At 32.7% G+C, this 27,426-nt stretch overlaps 1 long non-coding RNA gene and 1 pseudogene across 1 annotated transcript; both read left to right on the top strand.

Annotated features, from left to right (window-relative positions):
- Positions 1-3,603: 3,603 nt before the first annotated feature.
- Positions 3,604-5,153, top strand: LOC111614277 (annotated as a pseudogene).
- A 686-nt stretch (positions 5,154-5,839) lies between these two features.
- LOC111614278 lies at positions 5,840-9,958 on the top strand. Its single transcript, XR_002754899.1, has 3 exons — positions 5,840-5,894; positions 8,278-8,330; positions 9,159-9,958. It is a non-coding gene; the product is annotated as an uncharacterized LOC111614278 (long non-coding RNA).
- The last annotated feature ends 17,468 nt before the right edge of the window (positions 9,959-27,426 follow it).

Here is a 27,426-nt window from a genome sequence, read left to right as displayed (position 1 = left end):
TCGAATATTGGTGGCGGAGTGGAAGTGCTGTATTGTCAGCATCCAAAAAGCCAGATTCGCGCATGCGCTTTACAGAGCACCAACAAACCTCACCTGGTTTAGCTGGTGGAAGCCTAGGACCTTGGGTGGATGCTACACGTATACCGCGTCCAATTCTATCCATGACTGGTTCTGGGCTGTTAGCCACCCGCCTGCTAAATATTTGGGTGCCCTTGCCTGATTACGTGAATTGCGAGTAGATTTATGACTTAACTTAACTGATAAGAATTTATTAGTATGTTTTTATGATAATTCGTATAGTTGACAGGAGTTTAAAAAAATCCATTAAAATATTTGATATTTTTATTCTGCTCTCCAATTTTATATTACTCACGGATTTCAATGCTAAATCAGTGATATTATGATTTTGTATATCCCATCTCTAAGGGGATGTAGAAAAAAAGTGTACAATTCTTGTATAATGTTAAAAAATTAACTGTTACTTTGGTAGCATCATTTACAACTAAATTTAGTGAATGAGAGAGATGCACAAGGTGCAGAAAAAGCTCTAGAATTTATTTTCCTTGAATTTATGATTTATGTATCTGTTTGTCATAAAAATTTGTCTTTCCACTTTTTTCTCGAGACTACAAACATTTGAATACAAAGTAACCAGTTTGACTTATTTCTACTTAAGAAGTAGTTAAATAATTAAGTGATTAGGGAATTGGGGACGTAAACAAAACCCTGGCGAAAGAGCCGAAATTTTACTTAAACAAAAGCTTAACCGAACCATCTCTAGCCGAGTACAGTGGAGACTGATTTCTTCGTATTATTAAGGTAATAAAGACAGAAATTTTTCCAGTTCAATGAGAGTGACCTTTTCGAAAAGTTGTAAATTTTGGAAATTTCTGAGGATTTCTTGGTCCTAAAATGAATTAGTTAGAAAAAAAATGATTGTTAAGTTTAACATACAGTGGAACCCTGGTTAATGAACTTAATCCGTTCCGCGACTCCGTTCGTTAACTGAATTGTTCGTTAACCGAAGCAATTTTTCCCATAGAAATTAATGCAAATGCAATTAATCCGTTCTAGTCTCCGAAATTTTTGTCATTTTATTTGAAATATACAGTAATTTTCTTTGATGAAAATGTAGGAAAACGTAGTATCTATCATTACAGCAACAAACATGTAAACTTTGTTTAATAATACCTTCGTTTGTTGTAGTTGGTGGCAGAAAAGTGGAGATATACGAACATTAATGCTTAGAAGGGGAATCCCTCCAAAAAAATAACGGGTAGCACTTCATCGGAAGAGTCTTCGTGTCGAAGTCTCTTTCGGTAAAAACCCACCAGTGGCTAAGTGGTCTTCGTACCTTGAACACGGGGAGTTCGTTCGTGGGTTCGCACCTCGCTCAGACGGGCTGGCCACGTGGAGTTTTCCGGGATTTCTCCACGTCTGTAACGCCTAAATAGGGGCCAGTTTCCCTTAAAAACACCTCCCAGAAGGCATTCCCCCTAGGCAGATCGCCCAAGTGTTGCGTTGCCATAACTTAACAAACAAACAAACTCTTTCCGTAAGGAACAAAAATTGATCTAAAGTTGATTGTCTTACTCTTTTAATCAAAATTTTTTTCAAATGCGATAGCGCATTGTCGTTTTCTATTGCCACTATGACTTTTTTCTTTCTTTGATGCCATATTGATGAAATATATAAATCACAAAACTGAAAAAAGAAGTATAGTACAAACACTCGGAAAAGCAATGCTTAACTCGCGCATGCCTAACACCAACTAAAATTTGACACAAAATACCGTTACGTTCGTTATCCGAATTTTGTTCGTTACCCGAGACAAAATTTTTGCAAAATAAAAGTTCGTTAACCGATTTGGTCGTTAACCAGAACGTTCGTTAACCGGGGTTCCACTGTATTTAGATTTTTCAGCTATGATGAGAAACGTTTAAAATTTACAACAGCCCTGTCGCGTCCTTTGAGATATACTAGTGATGCAACAAAAGAGGTATTTGACATTGCCTGGTATCGGCACCCTGGGGATTTGGCAGTCCACGTGTATGCACGCTCTGCAACTGTCTTCGATTCCATCCATTAGCCATTCGTAGGGAGCTATTTGACTTAAGTGCATTGTTTTAAGATTTAAAAAGTAAAGAATATTTTATATTTTTATGTACATTTCTTTACAAAGCTATATTTAGTTATAATTCTTTAAAAGCTATATTTAGTTATAATTCTTTAAAAGTATATTCATACAATTAAAGAATATTTTGTACCATGTATGTATCAGTATATCCACCACACATTTTATTTCACCAAGTAAGTTTTTATTATTTTATTTTTAATTGTAGCCCTTATATCGTGGCTAGCAATTCGGAATGTAGTTGTGATATTTAAATACATTTAGAAAAGTCTACGGTTTTTACTGGCTTATCGAATAAACGATACGAATGGGCCCTAGACCATCACTGACGCACAATTGACTGATTGCCCCTGGATGTCAGCTTCTTACAGAAACACAGCTTCCCTATCATCAAATGTCACAGCATGCCACTGGAAAAATCCCTCCTTAGTGTGCATTTTCATGATGTACCCTGTGTACAAAATTTCACCTCTAGGTTCAGCAGTTTGCTCTGGGCGATGATGAGTCATCAGTCAGTCAGGACAAGTAATTTTATATATTTAGATAACTTTTGCAAATATAAATAAAATAGTATGATATAATGGAAGGTTAGAAGTACAAAATAATCTAATAATCTTAATATTTGCTTTATTTTTTGAGTAACGCCAGGCTTATCTGCTAGTAGTGCATAAATGAGTTTGTAGGATTCAGTTTGATTGGCTAACTATTATAGACATATGATAGCTTGTTCATTTTCAGTCTTGTTCAAGTCTATCTATCATTCTACTTAAGCAGGAAATTTTCTTAAACAGGAACATTTTATAAAAGGAAAAATTTACATCTCTTATGAGGAAAAAAATTGGGACTTTTGAATTTATACTTCTTATATGGGATCTTCTTCATTGAATTCTATTGTGTTCAGTTTAATGTTATAAGAAATTTCTTTAAAAATTTAAATTATATCAAATTAATAATAATACAGTAGAGCATCAATTATCCAACCCCCGATTAACCGTCACATCGGTTAACCGACCATTCTAGTTGGCAAATTCGAATGTCCTGTAGTGATGTGGCGCTACAATATTTGGCTATGTCTTGGCTATTTTAATAGTATTTTTACATGTTTTAGCTGGCAACATGGCTCGACCATGAAAGGGAGCCAGTATTTAAACGAGGCTTAATTTTCTAATTTTTAACAATACAATAGCGACAATTATTATTTAAAAAAAATTTTTGTTAGGCTTGACATCGATGAAAATTCAACGCGAAGTAGGTTAATAGCGATATACTAATATACTAATTACATGAGATATACTAATATACTATACTAATAATGTATTTTTTCATATTTTTCAGTTATCCGTTTTTTCAGTTATCTGACCAACCCCAGTCCCCAATTGAGTCAGATAATCTACTGTAATTCAATTTATATACGATGCTCTACTGTAATTCAATTTATAAAAATTTTTTTCTTTCTAACAACAGACTTACTTTTAATTTCACATTATAGTTGTCCCTTGATAGTCTGACATTATGTAATCTGACATGCTCAGTAGTCCCATCAAAGTCACTGTAGTCCCCATCCCCATTACGTTTCTGCTTGCACAGAAGCATGTCACGACATGAATCTCCTCACCCAATTCTTACACGATGAAACACATTTTGTGTTTTCCACGAGCAGTTCTGTTTGAACAGTCGGAGTAGGGTTTTTCGTGCCAAACTTTTATTTAATTCGTTTAGAAAGTTCAGTTCAATGGTGAGCACAAGTTCAAAACGAAAGCATAAAATGCTGACTCTAAAAGATAAATGGGACATTATTAAGAGGTGCGAGTGTGGTGAAACTCTGACTGCGATAGCTAGATTCTATGGTATTGGACAAGCTACAGTCTATGACATTATGAAAAACAAAGACAAAATAGAAAAATTTATGAAATCTGTAGAGGATGATTCTAGGGACAGAAAAACCCTTAAAATGAGTGAATTCCCTGAAGTTGAAGAATCTCTGCACATCTGGTTTAAGCAACAACGAAGCAGACATGCTCCTATTTCAGGTGACATTTTAAAAATTAAAGTTCAGTTTTTTTTTTATCAGGAATTGACAAAGAAAACTGATTTTCATGCTAGTCACAGCTGGTTCAAAAACTTCAAAAAACGGTACGGAATATGATTTTTTTGCAGATGAGTGGACAGAAGTTGAGTGCAGATGAGTCTGAGGTATCTGAATTTATTCAGAATTTAAACAAGAAGATCACTGAATTAGACCTAACTCCTGAACAACTTTATAATGCCGATGAAATTGGTCTAAACTGGTGGCAACTTCCAACAAAGACATTTCTCACTCCAGAAGAAAAAAGTTTCTGGTAGAAAACTTCAGAAAGAACATATCACTCTCATGGTATATGCGAATGCATCAGGAACTCACAAGTTAAAACTGCTAGTTGTGGGTATGTCCAAAAAACCTCATGCCCTCAAAAGTGTTAAAATATTGACACTACCAGTTACATACATGTGCCAAAGCTGTGCCTGGGTGACAAAAGATGTTTTTCTGGTTTGGTACAAGAACAGCTTTGTCCTGCAAGTTAAATATGAGCTAAGAAAAAAGAAACTGCCAGTGAAAGCCCTCCTCTTGTTAGACAATGCTCCAGGACATCCTGATAAGGACGAATTAAAAATCAAAACTGCTGATGGATATATCGAGGCAATGTACTTACTGAAAAATACTACTGCATTGATTCAGCTCATGGATTAAAACGTTATCAAAACTCTCAAGGCACACTACAAGAAGTGACTCCTTATGGATATTGTCAGTCAACCTAATGCTGACATCACATCAATTTTGAAAAAGTTTAACATCAAAGATGTGATTATCAATGCTGTGTTTGCCTGGCAGCAAGTCAAACCTACCACATTGATTAAATCGTGGGAAAATATTTGGCCCGATAACCCACTCCTTCCAATAGAAGTTGACAAAGAATCCAAAGACCAATCTCTGCAAGTTGTACTAGATGCTGCCCTTCAAATTTGCAACGAAGTGACTAATTCATCAGAATCAAGTGAAACTTTACAAAGGTGGATTTTAGATGACAATCTCAATGCTGACTTAACAGATGAAGAAATAATTAAGGAAATGACAGAATCTGATGAAGACGTGACCCAGGAAGCACAGGAGGAAAAATCGTTCACCATCAACTGTAATGATGCTGTGTTGGCTGCAAACACTTTGATGCGTTAGTGCGAGGAGAGAGCATATGACTGAGAAAATTTTGATGTTAAACCAGATACAAGAACAAGCAATGACAGACTGTCTAAAACAAGAAAAAGCAAAAGACAATCAAAGATTTCTTCAAAGTGTGAGCACAGTATGTACTGTACATATTTAATCTATCTACATTGTGGCATTTAGTTATAATGTTTATAAATTACTGTACATACTGTATTATTTATGCCTATATATACTGTATGTACATTTATTGGCTTCCATATTTCTTTTAATAAACATGTTTTAGTTAACCGAAATGGGTGTTTCATTTCCATATTAATTTAGGCAGCATTTTACTCATAAAATGTAGGAATATTATAGAATGCCAAATATGTAATTACTTTCGGTAATCCGGACACTTTTGGTAATCCGACACCCCTTTGGTCCCATACCTGTCAAATTATCAAGGGACAACTGTATTTTTAATAAATTTAAAAACATTTTAAAATTCTTAAACTTATTTATTTACAGGAAAAAATCAAGAAAATACTAATACAGATAGTGAAGAAGCATCTGAAGCAGGTAAAAAAGTTTATGAAAATGTACCAATAAATCATTTATAAGTGAAAGGTTAAGTACAAGCAGTTACAATTGTTACAAGAATTTAGGAAAAATAAATTTTGCTTTTAAAATCTTCTGTGAAAATTATGAATTAATTCTAAGAATATTTTTAGTGTTAAAACAGAATTCAATATAATATGCTTATATTGAATTATGTTTTAACACTAAAAATATTCTTACATAGGCAAAATCACACTTTTGTAGTTTGTATATCTTTAATAGTATTGCATCTATTAGTTTGCCTATTAGTTGGGCCACTGAAATATTCAAAATCAGCCATTTCATATCATCTGTTTTTTCATCTACAAAAACACAACAGAATTAGCTCTGATAATATCATCTATCTTTCTACTTATACCAGTTGAACATAACATTTTGTAAAGTATTATGTATTTTTTAGTTAAAATATGCTTTTTAACACTTTCTGACTTGTGCTTTTCATCAACAGTAATCTTCATGTCACAAATATTACACCTCAAGGTAGTTCTATCACTAACAATATCTTCTTTGGCATATTCTACAGTTAGTTTTCTTAAATCTTTCCTTCTATTTATTCTATACTATTAGTATTTCTTAAAACTAATATTTTACAATTAAATCAGTCATTTGAAACTGGGCCTGGAAAAAGCATAATTATCATTTTGGTCGTGTGCAAAGAGAAGCAGCTTCATAAATTATATAATGCATTTTTAGGGAAATTTTGACCCCTTCATCCTCCTTGCTTACACATCTTATACTCCTCCCCATTTATTACCTAACATTTCATTTCCCCCACAGTTTTACAAGAAAAATCAATTACTAAAGAGTAACATTTCATGTCGAAAATCAGTGTTGCCAAATTGGGCTGCAAATGCATGTATTTAGGTTATCATTTGGATAATTTACAATTTCATTTTCTTCAAATTGTAAATTAGAAGAAAATCAGCCCAAAAATGCACAGTCCACAACCTCAAGAGATAAAGCATGGTTTGCAGTTAAACTAGCCCAACTAAGTGTGAAACATGCAGACCGGCAACTTTGATCATGAGAGACATGGCAAATCCAACAGTGGCTGACAGTAGTTGCATATTGAATAACTTCCATGTCAATCACTGGTTTCAACACAGCAACCTGCACATACTCTCTTCCAAAAGATTACTTGGACAATCAGTTGACATCTGTAGTTAGATCATATGACTCATTCATTGTCATCAGGCAGTTTCAACACGTTTCTCATGTAACACATGTAACTTACAACTGTATAAAACTTTATATCGAAATTACTATGGATATAAAGTTTTATACAGTTGTCTATGGAAAAAATTACTTAATTCTGTCAATACCAGAGTTGCCAACCCAGGAAAAGCAGGTGGGCTGACAAGATAAACTAAAAGAGCTGCCAAGTGAAAGCTATCGTACTTGCATAATATTTGGGCCAATATGATAGATAGATATAAATATATAGATACTTAAAATATAAAAAGATACAGAGCTTTGTTAAAAAGTAGATGCCAAAGGAAACTGCCTATTTATACTGTTTTTAAAATTCATCATTAGTCTTAGTCAATTGATTTTTTTCTAACCAATCACAGCAAGAAATTTAAAATTTTGGGAAAAAGTAATTTTTGATTTCAAATTCAAAACTATTTACATTTGAAATTTTTCAGCCAATCAAAAGCATAATTTCAATTTCTGAATGTTAAGTGGATGGAAAAATCTGTTAGAAATCATTTAACTGTCAATACTGGAATCAAACTTAACAAATTTCGTTTTTAATTTTGTGCGAAAGCTTTAAAAAATGCCGAAATGTTGATAATTGAAGGAAGAGTAAAAAGGGAAAAAGGATGTGAAAAAGTAAAAAAGAGTGCAAAGCGGGGATTAAAAATTCAGTTTAAATGGATTAGGAGATCATTTCCTGATTGATGGTTATGTTTTTCCTGAAAGTACTACTTGCATTAAAAGTAGTGAAGCACTACCAATTGCTAAGCTTACTTATCACAATGCAGTTTTTAATGTTCTAATCTTTAATTCTGTTGTTTTCAAAATATTATAACAAAAACTCTTTTATTTGAGCAAGATTTTTACAAGATGTGAAATATCTTTGGATCAATTGAACCATTTTCAAGTTTAATATATTAATAGTAAATAATACTACAAGTAGATTATTTCATATTGTAATGTAGTGTAATTATTTTTAAACTTTGATTTGAGAATTACTATATAGAATTGAATTCAAAGTAGATTAAAGCCTTGTACATATTCCACAAACTAAACAAGTTTTATAACCTTTAAATTTACAATAATATGATAGGTAATTGCAAAATGCAGAATCATTAACATATAAAATTTTTATTCTATTTAATAGATGATAATCAAGATACTAATGAAATGGAAATTGAAGTGGATCCAGAAGCAATAGTAAGCTAATGAAAACATTAATTATTATTATTTGTAACAACTTTTAATATTTTGTACTGTTTGAGAATTTATATTAATAATGTATGTTACATATTCTGTTTCTCCAAGTGTAACTTGGAATAAATATACAGGTTGATTCAGAAGTGATGGATAAAATTTTATGGGATGATGAATTATTCAATTACAGTAAAAAGAGTTAATATACTCTTGTCCAGTTCTCAAAGATAACCAAGCTACAGAAAAAAATCTTTATTTCAAATCAGTTTACTATTTCAACATTAATTAGTATAAACTGCCACAGTTACTGTTTATTAGTTTAGAAACAGATTATATTTAGTTAATTGTTACTTAAAGAAAGATTAAGTTTATAAGAAATGCTCAAACTTATTTCCTTCACTAGCTTCACATCTACAGATAATAGAAGCATGTACATTATGAAGTTGTTCAGATCCCGTTGATGTATTTCTTCAGCAGTTTCATTGTAAAAGAAACTACATTTTTACAAATAATGACAGCAGCCGATTTATTTATTTGTTGCTTTTCAGTGGTAGTGGACTTAAAACAATGTATGATTTGAAATAAAGATTTTTCTCTGGAACTTGATTATCTCTGAGAATCAGACAAGAGTATATTAGCGTTTTTTACTGTAAATTGAATAATTGATCACTTTGTAAATTTTTATCCATCACTTTTGAATCACTCTGTATAGGTTTTAACTGATATTGATTAAAATTTAAATATATACAGTATTTTTAATATTTAAAATATTATACATACTGAAGTATTTATCTAATGTAAATATGCATAAAAATTATGTAATATGTACAGGGTTCCTATGCACCTGGAAAGTGAGGGATTTTCATTAGTGTTTGGAAAAAGTCATGGAAAGTCAGGAAATTTGCCTCCTTGGCTGCCTTGTTGAATTTTTTTGCTGACAATTGCTTCACTAAGTGTAGCCATCTGCAAGCAGTAATGTGGTACAATACAACTTGTGAAAAGAGGTGGAGAATATTTTCAGGAGCCAAAATTTCTACAAAATTGACAAAATAAAAAAGTGATAAATAATTTTAAATAAATAATTATATAATATAGCTATATAGTCTGAACTTCTAATTGGAAGAAAAACATATCCTGAGTTCACCATGAATTTTTATCAATATGCAAATGTAAGGATGACTCATATCAACCACCAGAGGGCTTGAACCTGATAAAAATTGGATAACTATTTGATGGTATGGTGAGAAGACTTGTTGTTTTTAATGTAAAAATGTCAGAACCTCAAATAAAAGGCTGACATTTTAATCATGTTTAATATTGTGAGATTTTACCTATTTATTTTTGTTTTTGTGGGGTTGACGAGTTGTAGACACCACTGTGATCACCACTTGTGGGTCTGCGAGGAATAGTTGGCCCCAATGTGAGGAAATGTTGACCTTTCAGTTAAAGGTGAACATGCTCACTTTTCCCGTGATCTTTCAGGATGACACGAGAAAGCCCTTTTCGTATGGGGGTAGTGGTTTGCTGGATGCAGAGAGACTCACACAGAGACCATATTTTACGAATTTACTGTGTTTATTCATTTAAAACATGATTGCAATAGAAACACTGGTCTGTCCTTCGAAAAGAGATCGTACCAAACGATGGAGTGTCCTTCCTGGAAGCACGTGAGTCCCGCAATGGAAAAGTTTCTCCTGTATAGGTTGGAGAGGCTTTTCCTTTTCGGCGGCTGGAGGAGGAAGTGGGCCACGTAGCACAAGAACCATGGCGTTTACGGTGTTCCGGTGGAAGTTGATTCCTTAATTCGGATTGTGGAGAATTCTACGACGGGAAGTTCGGTCCCTAAACTCTTTTGCTGTACTTAGTTTGTTAGCCTTTTGCCCCGATAGTCCCGAGCTGAGTCGACTGGACTGTTTGCTCCCAACCTCCCCGTGTCCTTGGGATCTTGGGCTTTTATCATCTTTTTCTTCCCAAAATCCCGAGATTTTGATTGGTCCGAATGTTAGTCTCCTGCGATTCTATTGGTCCCTGGTCTGTTGCCAGGGACGTGATTCAGGCCGCGGGTTGCCGAATATCCCTGTCCGGGCCGTTCCCCTCCAGAGTTGGGTCAAGCCTTTTCCCAGACGACGGACCCATAAATTTCACCTAATTTCTGTCCCAGAGAAGACACAGCTGTCCCAGCCGTCGTCCCCTCTACAGGAGTGTCAGCAGGTCTCGCTTTGAACTCTCTGTAAGGTGACTGTCCAAAGTTACCTGGCGGACGATCCCGCACTCGTTCTCACGATTGATGATCGCAGATCTGTCAATTAGGTTTGGAATGCGACAATTATATTGTCTCGCACCCCCGTTCCTTGGTCACACTGGTCCTGTTTACGTAATAAGTCACCGATATATTGACTTTAGCTCGACAGCTGGTTTCTGTCCGGGGGGTGTGTGGTCCCGGCCTCACATTTTTATTGAAGTTTTTCTTCAAACCAATGTTACGGGTACTTCTGTGGTTGTGTTAATGGATTAATAGATAGACTCAAAAATTAAATTTTTTATAAATAGTNACACATGAAATTTAAAAATTTTATTTTATAAATATATATCAATAAGTTTTTTACAGTATATTAAGTAATTATATAAATAAATTCGTTTTTTGAAACCGTGTTCTTTTATTTATTTACTATTGAACATAAGACTGTGTTATTATTAAAACACTTGGCGTTTTTCTTCTTTATAGAACTGAATAAAGAGGAAAAACGCCAAGTGTTTTAATAATAACACAGTCTTGTGTTCAATAGTAAATATAAATAAATATTTATGTGCGCGATTTAAAATGCTATTTAATTGTTATCAATATATTTTGAAATCACTTATGCTGCAAAACGTTTCTGACAGGATAAACTCTACAACACTGCTTTATGTAAAAAACAATATCAGGTTATCAAGTGCAAGTACAATTATATTTGACGTTTAAGCATGATCAGTTAGTTTTATCATTGGGTTGGATAGTAGAAGAATGTCAGTAAAAAGAATTTTTCACTGTAGTTGTGATTTTTAAATGTCTGCCATATTCTTCTGTTTAAAGTCTTGTAACCATTGGTCAACTTCAAGTGTAAGACAAGTTCAATGTTATAATTAATATATTTTCCCACTTCTTTAAAACACTTGGTTACCTTTTTTTTTTTTGCTTCTTAACCTTTGGTTCATGTGAGTATTAAAATTTGTATTATTTTGTTGCTAGTCAACCTTGCTTTCGTGCACGTGGCTTAGTGTGTTAGCTAAGCCTAATCTGCAGCACAATGCCGGGGCACAAATCTAAAGCCACCCCAGAAATCGTCTCTGCAGCCTTTAAAGAAATATCAAAACTAGGATTTACGGAAGCCATCAACCAACTTAAAAGTATTTATCAGCCCATAGCGAATAAACGCCCAGTCAACCAACAAGAAAGTTACACAATAGTTCAACTAATACGAAGAATAACTGACATCCATTTATTTTGTTTAGACAAATACAATGTGGTACAAAAAGAAATTGTTATACTGCAAGAGGATAAAATTCAGCACCAATCACAACTAAAATCATATGCAAATGCTGTCAAAGCTTTAAGACTAAAAGTTCATAACCGTTTGGTCATGCACAAAAAAGGGAGACATTATTCTTAACTCCAGGGATTAAAAACTCACAAGTGGACAAAAATACTGTCAGAAGTCACTTAGAATCTGTTCTAAAACCAGCTGCCAATGGTATCAGCTTTGACTCCTGTCTAGTGCAGAATGATGGGAAAGTCAGCCTACAATTATCCAACACTGCCAGTGTTGATAAAATTATTAATCTGATCAACAACAGTCATGACTCTGAATTCAAATTTTCGGCAAGCAAAAAAACTAAAAGAAAGCTCTTAGTTTAAATTCACCATGTGTGCTGCAACTTAAATAAAGAGGAGTTGATTAACACTGTCATTGCACAGAACGACAAAAAATATACCAGAAGGAAAAGATCAGATACTACTACCACTATTCTCCTTCAGATTCAAGGCAGACTCTGCTCAGGAAAAAACATGGGTTTTGTTGACCACACCTGAAGTCCATCAATGTTTACTAAAAAACAGAAGGGTGTATATAGGACTTAGATCTGATCAAGTCTTTAACTACTTAGGAATCAAACAATGCTACAACTGCTGTAAATTTGGTCACATTGCTTCAAAATGTGTACCGGAACAACTAGCCTGCTCACACTGTGGTGTAAAAGGTCACAGCTATAGAACCTGTGTGGAAAAGACCAAGTCCTCTGTTATTAAGTGTATTAATTGTATCAAATGGGCTAAATGACTAAAAATGAATGTTCAAAATATTTCTCACAAAGCCACTGACCCAGAATGTCCTGTATACTTAATTAAAAGTTAAATCAAAACTGATTGAAAACACAGACTATGGAGAGGCCACATACCAAGAAACATATTAAAATTGTTCAATTTAATGTCAATCACTCCAAAGCAGTTACAGGAAATCTGGCAAATTACTTAATAGTTAACGACATAGACATTGCTCTTTTACAGGATCCCTACGTATACAATTCTAAAATTGTTGGCTTTCCTAGGAGTTTCAAGATTATCTCTGCAGCTGTCCCCAATCCCCTAGTTTGCTTTATTATATGCAACCCAAATATCTTCATACTGCAGCTTACCCACCTATGTAATGAGTTCTGCACCGTAATATCTATTACTCTGGATACTGTTATGTTCTTATCATCAGTTTACTGCTATCCCAGCTTGCCTCTGAATGATGCTATCTCTTTTTTGGAGGAAACCTACAAAACAATTGATAAAAATAGGCTGCTGATTGGTATTGACTCCAATGCCCAAAATCCACTATGGCATGACATCATAGAAAATAGCAGGGGTACCTATTTTGAAAAATTCTTAGAAAGGGAAGATTTTACTGTTATAAATGAACCAAGTGATCCTACTTATGACTCCGTTCTGGGCAAAAGTTGGATTGATTTAACAATCACTGGCTCCTCTCCGGCTAAAAATATCACATGTTGGTCTCTGGTTGCCCGGGAGATGCTATCTGATCACAGAGCCATTTCCTTTTGCATTGTACAACAACACAGGCTTTGCCATACAAAAAGTAACTTCTTCAATTTAAGAAGGGCAAACTGGCAAATGTTTTATAATTTAATCCGAGAAGAACTGAATAACTTAAGTATGCAAACCTTTCTTAACACTGAAGAGGAAATTGACAAATGGGTGTGAAAGCTAAATGACATTCTGAAAAGTGCCGCCGAAAAAGCCGTTCCCAGAAAAGCCCCTGTAAGGAAGGCTGTGCCGTGGTGGACCCCAACATTAACATCTCTGAGAAAACAGGTCAATTCTCTTAGGCGCAAATTTCAAAGGCAGAAAAATCCCCAATTGAGAGCCAATCAGGAAACTGTATACAAGTCAGCAAAAAAGAAATATATCAGTGAAATGGAGTCAGAAAAGCTGAAATCTTAGCAAAACTATTGCAATACAAGGGGAAACATTGATCAATTGAAAAACATTTACAGGATTCTAAACAGGAGCAACACAGATCATACTCTTCTGGCACCCATAAATAACACCCATCATAATTATGATATCAAATCTGCTTTATCAACCCTGCCTGCACAACTCTTCCCTGGAGATAATACCACTGATGATTCTGTTGAACATAAATCTATCAGAAAAAATTGGTAAGTGTGCGTTCAGCTCCAACTGAAATAGATTACTATTTCTCCACCTTTGAATTCAAGAAATCAATTTTCTCCTTGGGAACTCAAAAGGCTCCAAGAGGCGATGAGATCTATGCCAAAATGCAACAGGTGTGTTTCAAAATTTCGGAGCCTTTTCTACTTAGTTTGTACAACTCCTGCCTAAGACTTTCTTACTTTCCTGTTCACTGGAAAATTGCCAATGTCATCCTTAGCAAAAAGCCAAAAACTGAAAATACCGACCCCTCCAAGTTGCATAGACGAATTAGCCTTCTTCCTGTAATAGGTAAGGTTTTTGAAAAAAATGATTTTGGGCCGTCTCGAGTGGCATGCTAATACGCACCACTGGCTAGACCCAAACCAGTATGGCTACAGAAAAAGCAGAAGTGCTGAGGACGCTATTTATACCTTTACACAGATTATAGAAGGTCTGAAAAACAAAGTTTATACCACAGCTATCTTTTTGAACATTAAAAGTACCTTTGATAACTGCTGGCACCCAAGCACTATCAACGAGCTCACCCAACTAGATTGTCCCAACTGTCTTGTCAAGTTGGTCTCCTCCTTTTTAACTAATAGGAAAATAAATGTATCTTATCATTCTCACACTGTTACAAAATTTCCAAGAAATAATTCCTGCGAAATAAAAACCCCTGCAAAAAGTTTTTTACAAAAAAAGTATATAAAAAAATAAAAATAATTTAAAACAAATGCTTTAATTTGAGAAATATAGCTATAAGGATTGTTATTCTTTCATTTAGCAAGGCGTGAAATTTAACACTTGCAGTCTACATTGTTTACACACTGGTTGACCTTGAGAACAGCTGGTATTAGCTTTCCCGGGTAGTTCTCATGTACGCTTCAGGGGAATATTGGTTTAAAGCAGGAGGGGAGCTAACTTACCGCATCTGTTCAAATGTAACACAATATCGTCGATTTTTTTGCTATTAAATTACGAGGGGTCTGAAAAAAGATATAGGGAAAAATCTATTTAACAAAAACAAAAAGAAACCTGTTGATGTCATAAAGAACATTTAATAGCGTTTTAAAAAACTTTACCAATATGAAATCGGTCAAATAGAATTTTGAAACAATTTAATTAATTTATTAAAAAATTTCCATAAAAACAATAGCACAGTTAATTATCTAATTAATAAATCATCATAAAATATTTTCGCGGCAAAAATAATTTAAAAGTTTGTAAATTATTAATTAATTAAGGTGTTTTAATAACTTACAAGCTTTTAATATTTTGTAAAATATGACCCACAACCTTATACCAATTATGCATTTGGTTGAAGAATCGTATCTCACAGGTTGTGCTTTGCCTGGATGAAATATAACAAGGAAAACATGCGCAATGTAGCCAATTTCGTAAGAGTTAAGCTTAAAATATGTGATATAAGCTTAGAAAACTCCACACGTTGACCACGTTTATGACACATGACCCACAACCAAATACCAATATACAGTGGTGTTATCGCAACACAAATTGGCTAAAGCCAAAATGTACACTTCGTTTTTTACTACTCATTTTTTATTCTTCACTTTGTCACATAAGTCTAAATCTGTTTCTTTTCTACAAATCATTCCTTATTTCCATTTATTGAGACTCTATCATTTAAACATAACAAACACTAATTGTTTTTCTTTACTATACCTTATAACGAATAAGATAATAGGACTAGGCTCAATAGTGAATTTTCATAAACAACACTCCTATTCGAACGCTTTTTTTATTTGCGTATTATGATATCAGTTTCTGATCTGTTTTATATAGATCATTAAAATTATTATACTGTATTCTAAATTATGGAAATTTCTTAANCACAACCAAATACCAATATACAGTGGTGTTATCGCAACACAAATTGGCTAAAGCCAAAATGTACACTTCGTTTTTTACTACTCATTTTTTATTCTTCACTTTGTCACATAAGTCTAAATCTGTTTCTTTTCTACAAATCATTCCTTATTTCCATTTATTGAGACTCTATCATTTAAACATAACAAACACTAATTGTTTTTCTTTACTATACCTTATAACGAATAAGATAATAGGACTAGGCTCAATAGTGAATTTTCATAAACAACACTCCTATTCGAACGCTTTTTTTATTTGCGTATCATGATACCAGTTTCTGATCTGTTTTACATAGATCATTAAAATTATTATATTCATGTTTGTCCTTTCATAATAAATATGAAGAAAATCTATTAATAGTTTTTTTAATTATATAAATACCATGTTCTAGATAAATAGCATCCTAAATTAATTAGAAGATGTAACAATTTAAATATTTGCCTTATATTAATATATAAAATCTATTAAATTTAAAAAGTTTACAGTAATTTTTTAAATAAATTATAATTCTTAATACTACACTTTTTCTTGTAAAATATGCTTTAAAATTACTTTAAAGCATATTTTACAACATTTTCTTAAAATACATTTCATCACCTATTTTTTGTACATTTTCCACCATAACTACATAAATATATATTATTAATTTTCATACACATTATCTTAATTTTTTAAAACTTAAGTTTTGTTAAAAGACAATTCTCATCGTATTGAGTTACAGTGCGTAATCGATATTTTAAATCTAAGTTCGTTTTTAATATGAGGGAAGAAACGAATACACATGTATCATAGATGACAAATTCCTGAAAACATTTTTAATATTCCTCGGCTTTATAATATTTTATTCATTGAAATATATATGATTTTAATTGTGAGCAATTTATAGAATACACATACATAAAAAACAATTTACTCTAATTTTTTCTTCTCAATAAAGTAAATACCATGTTATATAACACATTATTGATTATCGATGGAATAAGCGGCATTACAAGATCGATATTGTACCAGACATGAAAATGTACATTACTTACATCAGAATACAGTTCCGGATTGTGCACATTCATAAGGTAATTAATTCTTAACAATTAATATAATAATGCGAATATTTATAGCTTGTAGTAGTAGTAATGGTTTTAATTAAATTAATTTTCTAATTACAAATATGATACATACCGATCACAAATATTTAATTTTTATATATGTAAAATATACTTACAATTCATTTTATTGAATGTTGAGGTTTGCTGATTGTTCAAACTTGTTGATTCTGATGAAAAATTACTTCTTATTTATACTTTAATGTAAAGATATCGAATAAATGTGGTTGAGAATTATTAATAAATATTTACTAATTTTTTTTGTTTTAATATGCGAATAAATTTAAAACATGACAATTTGAAGTGATGTTTTAACAATAAGACAAAGTAAAGTAGGGAAATAGTTCAATATAATTGTGAGGATCAAAAAGGATTAGAGTTAATTAACAATTAATTTAATTTTATAATCTAAACTTAAACCTCCAGGGAAAGAACCGGATCATTACCGGGAATTTCGTGATTAAAAACATGAAAACACCGATCAAATTTCGCTCCAAGTCAACGAGTGTTACAATGTTTATATTTAACAGAGAAACGCAATCAAAATAGACAATTAGTCATGATGAGAATTGTCAAAAACTGAAATTTATGAGGTAATTCGAACCACGATGACGGCCAGAAGATGGCAGTAAAGTTATCGATACATCCGATTCTTGAACCGAGAAACAGAGCTTACAAACGTTTTAGCCAAAATATTTCTGAGAAAGTTTCAATGTCTCGGAATCCTGTTCATCCGATGGTCGCAAACCGATCGTGGATCTTCGTGGAAGTCGGCTATCGTCGGATTTCATAAGAAGACGGGAGTTGGGTGGCAGGAGCTTCTCAATGATTATGGCGGAATCGATGTCTGTTTGTGATGTCCGTCCTCATGATCGGATAGAACCGCTATTTATACGCATATCGCGTGAGAACTGGCTGATGCAACTCATGATGTAATGATTACGAAGTCCGATTTTAGTCCGGGTGTTGCGGATACGAGCTGATCCACGATCGGTTTGCGACCATCGGCTGAGCAGGATTTCGAGACATTGACACTTTCGCAAACGTATTTTGGCTAAAACGTTTGTAACCTCTCTCTCTCTCGGTTCATTAGTTATAAGTAGTATAATGCGTATCTGCCCCTATGTATTTAACCCTCTTATGTTTATGTTAATTAAATTTGTTGCCTTGTTTAACCTGTCGACCAGTTTATTATAAGATACATACACTATCGACTTAACCGCACCTCACCACTTGATTGTTTAACGACCACTTCTTATCGAAATAGTATTAAGAATAGAGAGTTAGGACGCGCATAATTATCGTAACTAGTGTTAGTTCCTGACCGGAAGTCGACATCGTACGATTTGCGTGTTTCCGTAAAACTCGTAAACCATCTTCAGACAACGAGAGCGGTTTTTGCAATCCGTGCCGAGTAAGTGGCATTTAGGGAACAGCCCCCTGTGCTTATATAATAATAATTTAATTTTTATTTGTTAGTTGTATTCGTTACATATTATAGCATGTACAGTTATATTAGTTTTAAATATATTTTTAAAAATTATATATAATATAATAACATTTATTTATTGAATAGAAACTTATTATTAATAATCGTTTCTAGACGCACGTCTGTAAATGATTTTTAAGATAATGCTAGAATAAAAGAATATTAAAAATTAAATTTTGTTATTGAAAAAACAAAATATGGATGTAGTAATGGTTAAATATAGTTATAACAAGGAAAAGATATTCATATAAAAAACAAAAAAATATTAAGTTATTAATTTTCGTGTTATAGATTTCAGAATGGACACCCAAAATTAATTGCATTTATTACGTTTCTTTCAAGTTGACATATAGATATAGTAAAGATTGTATGTAGATATAGTGAAAGTTAGAATAAAGCTTTCAAATTGTTTAAACAAACAAATAATACATTCCAGCCAATTGTAATCAAGAAGATTATTAATGGAATCTTTCGTATTGGTTTGAAAAATTTGCTTGTTTTATTTGATTTTACAATGCTGCACAATTATAATTGTAGTAAATAGTAGGCGATAGGTTTTAAGATATAAATACAGTCGACCCCCTATAACGCGGTAGATACGTTCCACTTTATAAGAATTTCGCGTTGTAGGAATCCTAAAATACATGAGCCAATCACAGCCTGACACGTGTGCAGTTTATGGATTACGGCTGTTTGAAAGATTTTCTTCAATAAAATTAATCGATTCTAGACTAATTTGATTCAACATTTCCGAAACACGTATAATTTTTTGGGAACAATCCATATAAACTATGATATTAATAAAAAATTGTAGGATTACTTACCGANTTCTCAATGAAAATCGGAATTCTTGTACAGACTTTTCTAATTTGATAATAAACAATTGTTTGAAAAAATATATTATTTATGAACTAATGCTTGTAAAACGGTAATACGTATCGAAGAATCAAAGAATCTTGTAGCACTTGTGGAAATATTTGTCTAAAAATAACTGTACACAATGTTTAAATATAAAATCACTGTTAAAAAGTTCTGTACTGTATTCAAAATTACAGTAAACAGACAAAAATAGTTATAAGCATAATTGATTAATTAAGGCAAATAAGTAAATAGTAGAAATGGCTATGATATGTACTGTACCTGCTGTTCTAGCAAACCAAGTTTAAATTTGAGCCAGATCCATATAAATATTAATGAGTATTCCTGTCCAGATATGTCACATTGTATTTGTCGTTGTTTACATGCTAATTTCTACGAAACTCGGCAATTCTTACTTTTACATACAGCAAACTTACATAATGTCGAAATCCAACGAAATTACATAACATCTCATTCCAAAATATCTATTGGGTTTCTGTAAATCAGTGTTTTTCAATCTTCTTGAATACGCGACCACTTTACAAGTTAAAAAATTCTGGCGACCCACCCAGGGCTATATTAAAACTATATCAGTGATTTTAAAAACTATGTATTTAGATTTCTTTCTGTTGAGACAAATTATTGTTGACTAAAATGAAAATTTCATAAGAATCGACAATAACTTAACAGATAAAGTATGAAACTTCTTTTAATCATAACATTGGGCACAGGGAGCCATTGATCTTTTTTTTAGGATTATTATTTTCAGCTTCTATTTATTCTTTCTTTTTGCAAATCAGCTCAACACTTTTTCGGCTATGATTTTCCCCAGGCCCCTCCCTGGCTACACCCATGGTTAAGACCTATATATCGATCAAAAACCCAATTGTACTGTAAAAGAAACAAGTACAACTTTCTACCTGAAATTGTAGTTTTTAAAATACCTTAACTTCCAGACCCGAGTTAACTCGGGAAAGTTACGTAGAGTTACAGAATATGCGTTTCTTTCAGGACCCCTCCCCAAAAGTTTTTTTTGATTTTTGGAATGTTTTTTAAGTCTCCAAATTTTTTCAAACATTTTTACCCGCGCAAAAAAATTTAATTTCGATTTTAATCAATTTTTAATGACGCGCGATTAATGCTTAATTCTTTTTTAATGCGATTATTTTTTTATCAAATTTAATTAATCGTTCTAAAGTTGTAGTGGAGATTTGACTTCAGTAAAGTTATTTAAAGCCACTTTCCAATGTCAAAAACGACCTCCAATAGTTTTTTAATTTTTTTAATTAATATATTTTATTATATATAAGTTTAATTAAATCGGGGGGTCGGAAATCGCAATTAAAATTTTAACTTTTTAAATATTTAAAAATATACAGCCAGCTAGCATTCACCCTACTTTAAACGCTTGTCCTCCCTAGATGTCTATGAGAATGTCCCGGAAAATCGGACACCAGATGTTCTCAAGCTCATCCAACAGTGTAAACAATGACTCATCAGTGTCAAATTTGGCAGAAAGGCGAGACAAATTGAAGCTTATTCTTCAAAATTAATGCATTTCTTTCGTTTTTTTTCAGTTTTAAGTATTTTTTATGTTTAATTAAAAATTCCTTTAAAAACATTCATACGGCAAGTAGTTAATGTAGTGTAGGACCTACAAACACTTGTCTGTTTCTTTTACCCGCGACCTGCCCGTGTAAGGTTACGCGACTTCCCTGAGGGTCGCGACCCACAGGTTGAAAAACACTGCTGCAAATCAATTGATTTCTATCGCCATTCGATTTAATAGTTTATGCAGCAAATCCAATGATGCTGTCTATTGACAGGAAATTTAAGAAAACGTTAAAATTAAGTATAACATTCCTGTGTGCAATTGAAAGTGTTATGCGGTAAAAAATAAATATTTTTAATTTTCCACATCTAACGACTCGGTACTCTTTAATTTTTGTACAATACTTTTAAATTCTAATAAGTGTTTTCCAGTAGACTCATGCATAATGCCACCGAACTCTGTTAGTTAGTCATGGATGCCGACATGGCAAACGGGCTAGCCATGTGGAGTTTTTCGGTTTTCTTCACCTAAATAGAGTCCATCTTCCCATAAAAGTTTTCCTGGGATGCAACTTCTTCCCTCTTGTAGATCACGCAACTGGTACGTTGCAGTAACCAAATAAACCAAACTAATTCTAAGGATCGATCATTTATTGTCATATTGTCACAATGCCGGCAAGTCTGCAACTTTTTTTTCACAGTATTCTCAATTTTTTAGTAGTTGTTTTGCCCCTGTACGTCGTACTTTTCCTGTTAGCAACAGAGTCGTGCCGGTCGTCTTCGTTCAGGGAAACATTTTGAATCGAAGTAACGTGATATATTGATAAATTCGAAACCTGATATTCCTATATAGTTAATCTGAGCCTCCCGCCCCTAAGCTTTCTATATCTGATCAGTATTTGCACGTATCTAACGACTTTCTCTCGAGATTAAAAGAGGACAGACGGCCAACAGTTGAAATTTATAGGTTTACAATTTTTTCAAATTTCAGTCCAATAATTTATACAATCTGTTGGAAAAATATAAACGATTTATTATAACATAAAATAATTTTACTGCCCAGCTACATGCTTTTTAACCTGCGCAAAACGAAACACCTTATCTCACTGATAATTATTTCTTAACAGTAACGAAAGTTTTCAACCCGTTCTGGAAGCCATCTTCGGCAAAACACGCAGTCGTGAAGCTAACAGTTACAGTGCACGAATCCTAAATATTATATATGATTTTTTCTTGTAAATAGTTTTTGTTATATGAATGGATAATTAGATTTATATTTATTGAATTTTATTACATTGAGTCTCTTGAACCGCCTCAATCCCGAATCCTACTGCCTACGAACATGACCGCTTTCGTTATCGCGATTTCTCAGATTCTAGAGACACAGTGGTGTCATTTTGACGTGGCACATGAAGTGGTGCCGATTCTGATGTCACACTTTAAACAGTTAATATGAAATTTAATAAGTTTTATTAAATATTAAAATTTATATGCAATCGTGAAAATTTCACGTACAATTTTAACTGTTAAAGTAATTATAATCTCGATCTGAACACATATCAACTGCAAGCTGTGTTTTCTAGGCGTTCAACGTGAAAGATGTTTCCTTCCGTAGTTCATTACTGTGTGATGAAATGTCATATGAGTAGATCATCGGCCGCAATATTATATTCAGTTATAATCGTTTAACAGTCTTTAACTAAACACGAGACACACAGCTTAATGTTTCATTGTCACTTTGGCCACTGTCGTTATTCCATGCACTTTAACCGAAGCGGAAGAACTAATCTCGAATATTATCGAAGTGTCCATCCGTAAATTTCAATGGAGAGTCAAGTTTATCTGATTAGATCTAGAAAACACTCGAAATAAATAACCGCACGAGTTAACAGTAAATACTCTCCCAACAACGAGAAAGTTCTATTCTTGCGTAGTGACTCAATTTAATGTTTAAAATATGAATTTTATAGTGAACTTCGTCATTCCTGTCTGTAAAGAGTGGCATTATGACAGATTATTGCACGATTTTGTTTCAAACCTACAACTCGTTTTCACAGAAACCAGCTGCGATAATGAATTGACGTATAGTTAAGAGATAGTATGAGAGAAGATTGAAAACGGGGTTTGAATTAGAGTGGTAAAATATTGCAATACACAATTAAAGTAATATAAAAAAAAATGGACGTTTCAATTATGAAACTTCGTCGTCGTGACCGAACTCATTATTCTGGTTCAATAAATATTCATTGTGACCGAAGATAGTTAATTTGTTCAAAACTGACTTGTCGTCAGACAACAATTAATTGAATTAATATTACGATTGGTATTATGTTAATTCTATTAATATATTTCAAAGTAATACAAGAACTTCATTTTCATCGCGCTGTATAAGAAATCTTGCATTATTTCTGTTTTTTTTAACGATTATATAATAGTTCTTACATCTTGTAGTAAAATGAAATAAAAAGTTCATTATTAATCAAGAAAGTTTTTTAAATTAAATTTATTTTATTCCGTATTATAAAGTCCTGCAAATATATTCTTGGCCAATGATAAATGAATTGTTTTGCATTTATTTAAAATATGCATTTAAAGCAGTTTGATATTAAACAGTAAATTCTTCGCAAACCACAATTGAATAAAACATCAATATCTGATAATCAAGTTGCGTGCTATTATAAATCATTATTATTTATGGTAATATCGTATATTTCTGTTTATATTAATTTTGCGTAAATCTCTACTCTATTCCGGTTGTTTGCTTTATAAATTGAAGGCACTAAGAAACAGTAAATGTTGTCTTTTTGGTAAAGGTAGAGAAAATCATAACTGGAAATATCGTATTGGCTTTCACGTAGACGTTACATGCGAATAGAAAACAGAAATGTATTGAGGATACGAGTGTAAATGAGATATTGAAGAAGTGTGGTGTGTTCGGTTCTTCGCAGGCAACACAGTTCTTGTTCGATTCTGTAGTCTTCATGTTCTTAATGTGTCATCCGGTTAAATTTTTTTTTTCTCTAGTATCAACTAATTTCAAATACTTTAACCACGAAGAGTTTCGTAAGTATTAAAATTACTTATTGCTAAAATAAACTAAAACAATAATTTATTAAGATTATTGATTTATAAAATATATTTTATGTAATGAATAATGTCTGGAACATAATATGTACGAGCTTATTTAGCAGCAACGGTATTTAGGACCACGGTAGTTTGCAATGTCAAAACTTGTAGTCCTTAGGCAAGTGTGAACCGCCGGGGAGGTCGTAGGTATCCCGTTAACGTGTCGAGATGGCTATTACTATTACTCGTCCTGAGGGTTGGAATTCTCAAATGTCAGGCGAGTGGAAAGAGAGTATTTGGGGTCGACGATAAGGTGAAGGGCATTTACGCGTCAAGGAGTCTATCATTTAACGAGTATAACAACAATTTATTAAAATAAGCAAAATTGACAATAAGATTACATAAATTTCGTTCTTAAACCGCCTAACAGCTGGACAGAGAGTTTACACGCTTTTTCCATACCTCTTTGTAGGTGTCCTAGACGAGTAAGTCCATGTAGGCACTTGAATGTCCAATAAAAGGTGTCGTTAATCCAATAAGCACATATATAAAAAGTTCGCGACTCTGAAAATGATAACATATCGATGTTCGTAGATCGGAATTTCGGCGGGTTCGGAGAATCCGCCGTCGGGCCGGCGTTCATGTCGTCGTCGGTCCAGCGTTCGTTAAGAGACTCCCCCGAGACGGGGTAAGAACGGTCTTTTATAGCTTTTTGTGGTGAATTTCCACCACGTGATAGAGGCTAAAGGTTATAGGTGTCCCATGGACCTAAAACAAGTGACGAAAGTTGGATGGTAACTATAAAATTTTGTGCAAGACGAGCTGTAAGTTATGTAGAAAACAATAGATGTTCATAGTTATGACAGGAAAGTTTACACATTCCTAACTAAGATCGTTTTTTTCTTCTAATTCGTTACATAAACGAAAGCGAATTAATTAAAATTTGAGTTAATAAAATTCCAGATCTCACACAAGCTTAAGTGAATAAAGATTAAAAATACAAAGAAATTCGTTATTTATTTATAAATAATAATGAAATAAAACAGACAATTTTTCAATAATTGTTCGAGTTTTGTATAAATTAATTTATTAAAAGAAATAATTGTAAACTTACGTAAATGGCAAACGTAAATAGCAATAGATTGGGTTGTATCAATATTCAGTATGAAAATTCAAATAGTTTGAATAAATGATGGCTCATAAATTAAATTAGAAGTAAATAAAATATATTTGAACTCGTGCATGATATTATAGTTTTGCAAACAATAATATTTGTAACTAAGCATTTAATGTTTTATTCAAATATTATGTAAATACGCAAAACTTTAGCATATTTACATAATGTTTGAATAATATATACAATTACAATTACAATATATGGTTTCTGTTACGAAATAGAATTGGTTGAGCGACTAAGTCAATTTCATTTCGTAACAGAAACCATTTATAACAGAACTTGCTGAATTTTTAATTTTGAATATTGTTATTATTATAATTTATTATTACAATATTGAAAAATAAATTGAAAAATCTCATAATATAATCGAGATGGGTTGATAATAATAATAAGCTCAAAGACCAAACGGTTACGAGTTGAAAGTTGAAATTTACAGTACGTCATGAGAATATACACTAAGAAGGGAGTTTTCGAAATTCTTCTTCCCACTGGGGAAAGGGAGGGGTTTAAAGCCTTCATTGAATAACTCAGCTTCTACTGTATGTACTACTTTAGATGCGGTTTATTCAGTTTTTGTGGGAAATCGAACATATTTTTAAACCTATGCAAATTATTTAATTACTCTTAGAAGAAGCTAAATTTATTTCTTGCATCCAGTGAAAACGGGAAAGATCGGTTATAATCTGATAATCCTAATTTTTGCTCTCGTTACTTTTTGCGCCAGCACCGCCCGGCTCATTTGTTAGTTATAATATATTTTCATAGAATGCTCACAACACGACTTACGCACATTGTTTTCTGCATTCACCGAATTCTTAATATAGTGATGTGTAACCACGAGATACATAAACGAGCAATTATTTATTATGATATCGTCACATTGCCAGGCTGCAATTTTTAATCATATTTTTAATTTATATTAAAGGTGCTCTTTACCTCAAATCAGTAATGGCTTGTCCCTGTACACCATTTTTTTCGTTTAATAATACAGTCGTGCCAATCATGTATTTCACATCTTTGAAAAGAAAAAGTTTGAGTTGAAATAATATGACATTCGGATTGTATGGAAAGTTCGAGTATAATTAGTAGAAGCCTTTTATCTTACGGTTTCCAATACTAATCTCGTATTTCAAATTTCTACCTGTGTTCTCGAGATTAAGGAATGACAGACACCAGACAGATGATTGGGGAAATTTATAAGTTTAAAATTCTTTCAAAACTGCAACAGTATTGTTAATCATGGCTATCGTTTATGTACATTAATCACTTGAATCTCTGCATAATTTACTAAACAGTGTACTTTGCTATTTTGCTAAAAAAGTAAATTACTAAAATTTCTATGCCAATAAATGCACCCGGCATTTCCAAAGTGTAATAGAATAGCGCTTTATGGGATTCACATGACGAGAACTATTTACACTGAAAGATAGATTTGTCGGGGATTGCTGTTTGATTACGTCATGAAATACGTGTCATGATGTATCAACAATACCTCTTTTAGCAGTTCGCAAAACTACGTGAGTGTGACTCCGGTCGCATCGCGGGCTTAAGAAATGTAAGTTGTTTAAACAAACACATTACGTTCACGCTTCGACCAACGTAACAAGCAATGTTTCCACAGTTGCTCCAGCGTGGCACACATTGCTCGCACGAAGGTACTCAACTCCAGTTGATATGATCTTATTCAAGTTATATATATGACGATATATATATAACTTGCTTCTGGACTAAAACTTAAATGGTCATGTAAAATTTCACTGCTTTTCATATTTATTTTGATAATCGTTAACACAATCAGATCTTGAATATAGAACGTCTTGCTTTTCGAACAATTCTGTTCACCAACAAAAGTTTTACCTCATTATTCTATGTTAGCTCTATGATAACTCGGTTTCCGAACAAACAACTCGGTCAGATACAGCCACAGAACTGTAATAAAATAATAAAATTAATTAATAAAAATCGCGTTAATCAACATTCATGTAATATAGATGTCGCCAAACTTTTAGAAATTTTTAAATGAATAATATACATATACATAAGATCATATAGCATTTGTAGGAATTTTTACGCATGAAATACAGCTATAAAGCTGGAAAAAAAGAATATGTTTAGGGTTCAAAAACAAATTAATCTATTTTGTACCTTTTCTGACGGGAAAATTTGCTTCGGTGTTCGAACAACTTTTAGGAACAACTTAAATTTGAAAACTGAGCTATGACTGTATAAGCAAAATAGAAAAAAAAATTCGTTCATGAGGTAATTTTTAATCAAAA

The sequence above is a fragment of the Centruroides sculpturatus genome, unplaced genomic scaffold (genome assembly GCF_000671375.1).
Source record: "Centruroides sculpturatus isolate CEXI.00-Female unplaced genomic scaffold, Cexi_2.0 scaffold2109, whole genome shotgun sequence".
Classification (NCBI taxonomy): Eukaryota; Metazoa; Arthropoda; class Arachnida; order Scorpiones; family Buthidae; genus Centruroides; species Centruroides sculpturatus.
The sequence above is the reverse complement of the archived record's forward strand: the minus strand, read 5'-3'. Positions and strand labels throughout refer to the sequence as shown.